Here is a 6,297-nt window from a genome sequence, read left to right as displayed (position 1 = left end):
ATCTTTTAAAGGTTAGAATGTAAGCATCGCGGTTAAAGTAATGTTTCACATATTGAAATCTGTAGGAATACTTAAAAGGCTGTTTTGATTTTTAACTTGAGTTTTCTAAAACATACTTGGTTAGTTTTAACTATTCGAGGAGTGCGAAAGCACCCTGGCTTAGTAACTTGGATTTTTTATCACTTTAAGGAAAAACTATTTTTGAAACTGTTTTCGGACAGGTTGGCAGATTTAAAATCAGGAAACTCCTTGGGTAAACTTTCCAAATCAAAATCACTTTTCAACTAAGTTTACGAGTCTCATTTCTTAAAAATAGGTTTACTACTTTAACGTTCTGCGCACCTTTTATAAGTGACAATAAAAGGCCTTAATTTAAGGGTAAACTCGGTTCAGAATACGCGAAAACGACAGTTCCTGTTAAATGGATTCTTTTCAAGAGTAGAAAATATTGCCTCATAAGTAGTTCTATTTAGACAATCGAAACATCACTTAACTGACGTGAATTACATTCAACTTGTCTTTACCTACATTTATTATTTACCGTTATTTTGCAAACCCAATATCTCTTTTATATCGTTTTAGATAAACACCGTAACGATAATAATCGATAGATTGACGATTGGTCTTTATGGGATCGATATTCTTTTATATTACTTTGACGTAATTCGTGCACTTGCGAATCAACACGATCAAGTTTTTGGCGCCGTTGTCGGGGACCAACTTCGTCAAATTTCGTACCCTGTTGTTACACCATATAGACTAAGGCATTATTAGCCGGTAAATGCGAAGAACCCGTAGTACCGAAAATTTAGTATATCTTTTAGCGGAACCCGAACGTTATACTCGTACACGCCTCTTACTCATCCGAATTAAGAAAGATATGGCCGAGAATCGCGATAGGCGACCTCTTAAGGAATTTTCCCAACCCTCTGATGAGGAACCTAATTCGAGTATAGTAAACCCCCTTATACTTGTTAACAATTTCGAACTAAAACCGTCTTTGTTGCAATTAGTGCAACAAAACCAATACGCGGGTCTCGCTACTGAGAACCCGATTCAACATTAAAAAGTTTTTATCCAACTAGCCGACACCTTTAAATCTAACGGCGCTTCACCCTATGCGACCCGTTTAAGATTATTTCCTTTCTCCCTCAGGGATAGAGCACGTTCATGGCTAGATTCACTTCCAGCTAATTCAATAACTACCTGGGAAGATCTTAGGAGAGTATTCCTTGCTAGATATTTCCCCCTAGTAAGACTGTTGTTCTTCGAAACCAAATAACTAGATTTGCTCAAAACCAAGGAGAATCACTTTTCGAAGATTGGGAGAGATATAAAGAGCTATTAAGAGTCTGCCCACACCATGGCCTAGAACAATGGTTGATCATTCATACCTTCTACAATGGACTCCATTGTAACACCAAGATGAGCATCGACGTTGCCACAGGTGGCGCACTGATGAACAAACCTTATCCAGAAGCTTGTGACCTAATTGAGGATATGGCCCAAAACCATTACTAATGGGGAACTGAACGAGCATCAATAGAGAAAAAGGAGACCCAAGGTGGAATACATGAGGTAAGCTCTCTAGACATGATGCAGGCGAAAATGGACGCTTTAGCCCTTAGGATCGAACATATGTCTACAAACACTAACATCATAGCAGTAGTCCACACAGAGTGCAAACTCTGTGGATCTAAAGGACATGAATCGGCGGAGTGTAACCTTTTGAACGAACTGAATACCGACCATGTGAATTACGCCCAAGGTAACCCATTTTCAAACACTTACAACCCTGGATGGAAGAATCATCCAAATTTCTCCTATAAAAACCAGAACCCTATCCAAAATCATGCACCTCAGAGACCGCAAGGTTATCAAGCCCAAAAACCAAATCAACCTATGCAAGTTGTGCCCCAGAAGTTTAACCTTGAGAAGATCATGGAAAGCTTTATATCGGGCCAGACTCAGCAAAATAAAGAATTCCTAAACCAGAACATTCACGTAAATAAACTTATAACGCAATTAGGAACCAAGGTTGACCAGATAATCACTCACAACAAGATGCTTGAAACCCAGATCTCACCGGTAGCACAGAACCAAGCCCCACAAACTACACCTGGAGGCCAATTTCCTGGACAACCTCAACCAAACCCTCGAGGGCAAGCCAACGTTATCTCATTAAGAAGTGGGACCGCTTACGAAGGGCCTCAGAACCCAGCAATGAGCGAGTCCAAAACTTCTAAAGAAAATATGCCTACCAACCAAGAAGAGGAACCAGAGGAACCTGAGAAACAAACCAACCAAAAAGGTGAAGCCAAGGATAAAACTTACAAACCACCACCCCCGTACAAACCACCAATCCCATATCCGCAAAGACTTAAACAAACCAAAGTCAATAACCAATACCAAAAATTTATAAAAGTGATAGAAAAGCTTCATGTAGAGATTCCTTTCACCGAAGTTATCACCCAAATTCCGTCTTACGCCAAATTTCTCAAAGACATCTTAACTAACAAGCGTAGGCTCGACGATCCAAAACCCTTGGAATGCAACTTTATTTTTGAGGATAAACTTGCTAAGAAGGAGAAATACCCTGGTAGTTTTTCTATACCTTGCATTTTAGGAAGTCATGTGATCGACAAAGCTTTCCTAGACTTAGGCGCTAGTGTAAGTTTAATGTCCTTAGCTGTATGTAAAAGGTTAAACCTATGAGAGTTACAACCAACTAAGATGTCCCTTCAAGTAGCCGATAGGTCTGTTAAGTATCCTGTAGGCATTTTAGAAGACATCCCAGTTAGGATCGGTCAACTTTATATCCCAACAGACTTTGTGGTCATGGATATCAAAGAAAATGAAGATATCCCTATTCTTTTAGGTAGACCATTCTTATCAACAGCCGGAGCTATAATAGATGTCAAAAGAGGGAAATTAACCTTCGAAGTAGGGGATGAAAAGATCGAGTTCATTCTTTCGAAATTCCTGATGGCACCAATTCTAGGAGACGCATGTTATACGATTGATATCATAGATGAGTGCATAAGAGAATTTGATCAGGGAGAACCTAAGATCGAACCATTTTCAAACCCGAATGAAAAGGATGACGAGTTAGAGGAAACGGAACCTCGCACTAACGAATGTTTGGATCTTACTCCAAACCCTTCACCTAATTCTCAAAAAACAGCCCAAGAACTTAAGGAGCTACCCAAGAACCTAAGATATGAGTTCTTGGATGAAGAGATGAACCGCCCAGTAATAGTTAGTGCCACCTTAAACAAAGAAGAGACGAATAGACTCTTGAACGTTCTAAGAAGATACCCCTCTGCCCTAGGGTACAACATCTCTGATCTAAAAGGTATAAGCCTATATGTGTGTATGCATAGGATCTCACTAGAGGAGGATTCAAAACCTTCCAGAGAACATCAGAGAAGGATCAACCCTATGATGAGCGAGGTAGTGAAGAAGGAAGTCCTTAAACTACTGGAAGCTGGTATAATCTATCAGATTTCTGATAGTAAGTGGGTAAGTCATGTACATGTGGTACCCAAGAAGGGAGGCATCACAGTCGTGCAAAACGAAAAGAGAGAGCATGTCGCTAAACGCATAGAAGGCGGATGGCGTATGCGCACATATTATAGGAAGCTCAATAAAGCAACTAGGAAAGACCATTTCCCCCTTCCATTCATAGATCAAATGCTTGAGCGTCTTGCCAGACACTCTTACTTTTGTTATCTGGATGGATATTCTGGATTTTTCCAAATACCCATACACCCCGAGGATCAAGAGAAAACAACCTTTACCTGTCCTTATGGAACGTTTGCTTACAAACGAATGTCGTTTGGACTCTGTAATGCGTCAGCTACTTTCCAACGTTGTATGATGTCAATCTTCGCAGATTATCTCAATGGAATCATGGAAGTATTTATGGACGGCTTCTCGGTGTGTGGATTAGACTTTGAAGACCGCCTTGTTAACCTTGAGAAAATCCTAGAGAGATGCGTAGATGTTAACCTTGTGTTAAATTGGGAGAAGTCCCACTTTATGGTTAAAGAAGGCATAGTGTTAGAACATATAATATCTGAAAGAGGCATTGAGGTCGATAAAGCAAAAATAGAAGTTATAGAAAACCTTAACCCTCCTAAGACAGTTAGAGAAGTCCGTAGTTTCCTTGGACACGCCGGTTTCTACCGACGCTTCATAAAAGACTTCTCTAAAATAACAAAACCCCTGACCGGCCTTCTGATGAAAGACATCGAATTCATTTTCGATGAAAAATGCATCGAAGCCTTTAACCGTTTAAAACAAGCACTAATTTCAGCACCCATTCTACAAACCCCGGATTGGACTAAACCCTTCTAAATAATGTGTGATGCTAGCGATTTCGCTATAGGAGCTGTTTTAGGGCAAAGAAAAGATAAGAAACTACACGTAATATATTACGCTAGTAGAACCCTAGATGCCGCTCAATTAAATTATACAACACCAGAGAAGGAACTCCTAGCTGTAGTTTTCGCAATCGATAAATTTAGGTCTTATCTTGTAGGATCTAAGATTATAGTCTATACAGACCATGCAGCTATCCGTTACCTTCTGAGCAAAAAGGATGCAAAACCTAGATTACTCAGGTGGATCCTTTTGCTACAAGAATTCGACTTAGACATTAGAGACAAAAAAGGAACAGAAAACGTAGTTCCTGACCATCTTTCCAGATTAGAGCATTTAAAGCCAGATCATTTGCCTATAAATGATGACTTCACCTATGATAGACTAGTAGCTAAGATAGATACCACTCCCCTTGAACCTGATAGAGACAACCTTGGGACGATTTCAGAAATTAGCTGAGTACCATGGTACGCTGATTTTGTGAACCATCTAGCCGCTGATATCATACCACCTGACCTCAACTATCAACAGAAGAATAAGTTCTTTAAAGATGTAAGACACTTCTATTAGCACAAACCACTCCTTTTCAAAAGAGGAACTGATAACATATTTCGACGTTGCGTCCCGGAAGAAGAAGTCAGAAACATCATAGAGCATTGTCATTCTTCACCCTATGGTGGACATTCAAGCACATCCAAGACATACGCTAAGATCCTTCAAGCTGGTCTTTATTGGCCGACGTTATGGCGTGATGTCCATGCTTATATTGTCCGATGTGACTAGTGCCAGCGCGCTAGGAACATCTCAAGACGTGACGAAATGCCTTTGAAGAACATCCAAGAAGTAGAACTATTTGACGTTTGGGGTATTGATTTCATGGGACAATTTCCATCTTCATTGGGAAACAAGTACATTTTGGTGGCAGTTGACTATGTGTCCAAGTGGATAGAAGCTATAGTCGCACCCACCAACAACATAAGAGTAGTTATCAAGATGTTCAAGAATCATATCTTTCCCAGATTTAGAGTGCCACGACTTGTCATAAGTGATGGTGGATCACATTTTATATCCAGGATATTTAATAAACTCCTAAGGAAATATGGAGTGAAACACAGAGTAGCAACACCATATCACCCCCAGACTAATGGTCAAGTGGAAGTATCCAACAGAGAGATTAAGCAGATCTTTGAGAAACTGTATCAATATCTAGAAAAGATTAGTCTGAAAAGCTAACAGAAGCATTGTGGGCCTACAAAACTGCTTACAATACCCCTATTGGAACTACACCGTACCAGTTGGTCTACGGGAAGTCATGCCACTTACCTTTTGAACTCAAGCACAAGGCATATTGGGCCATCAAGACACTGAATTTGTATTACCTAGCATCTGGCAAGAAGCGAATCCTTGATATTAACAAATTGGAGGAACTCCGCCAGAAAGCTTATGAGAATCCCGTTATATACAAAGAGAGAACCAAAGCTTGGCACGACAAAAGGATCGTGAAAAAGGAATTTAATATAGGAGACTCTGTTCTCCTCTTCAATTCGAGATTACGTCTTTTTCCAGGTAAGCTGCGTTCGAGATGGACAGTCCCCTTTGAGGTGTCAAAAATCCTGAAATCTGAAGCAGTTGAAATCCGGAACAACTCCTGTAATCCATTCGTGGTAAATGGACAAAGACTGAAGCAATACCAAGGAGGTGACATACCCACAGAATATCATGACCAAACTCTGACCGACCCTCCAGTTCCTACCTCTAACATATAAAGTTCGAATCGTCAAGCTAACGACGTTAAACAAGCGCTGCATGGGAGGCAACCCATGACTTCTTTTCCTTTACTTTTACTATTTTCAGTTTATATTTTTATTTGTTTTATATATATTTATATCTATGTGGAGACTAACAGTTATAAAA

General features: G+C 40.0%; 1 non-coding gene across 1 annotated transcript; it reads right to left on the bottom strand.

Moving 5' to 3' along the window:
• Positions 1–1,263: 1,263 nt before the first annotated feature.
• Positions 1,264–1,370, bottom strand: LOC127109307 (small nucleolar RNA R71). The gene has a single exon (XR_007796623.1). It is a non-coding gene; the product is annotated as a small nucleolar RNA R71 (small nucleolar RNA).
• Between the last annotated feature and the right edge of the window lie 4,927 nt (positions 1,371–6,297).

This window comes from Lathyrus oleraceus, chromosome 7 (assembly GCF_024323335.1).
Source record: "Lathyrus oleraceus cultivar Zhongwan6 chromosome 7, CAAS_Psat_ZW6_1.0, whole genome shotgun sequence".
In the NCBI taxonomy this organism is placed as follows: Eukaryota; Viridiplantae; Streptophyta; class Magnoliopsida; order Fabales; family Fabaceae; genus Lathyrus; species Lathyrus oleraceus.
This window is presented reverse-complemented; position numbering and strand designations above follow the sequence as displayed.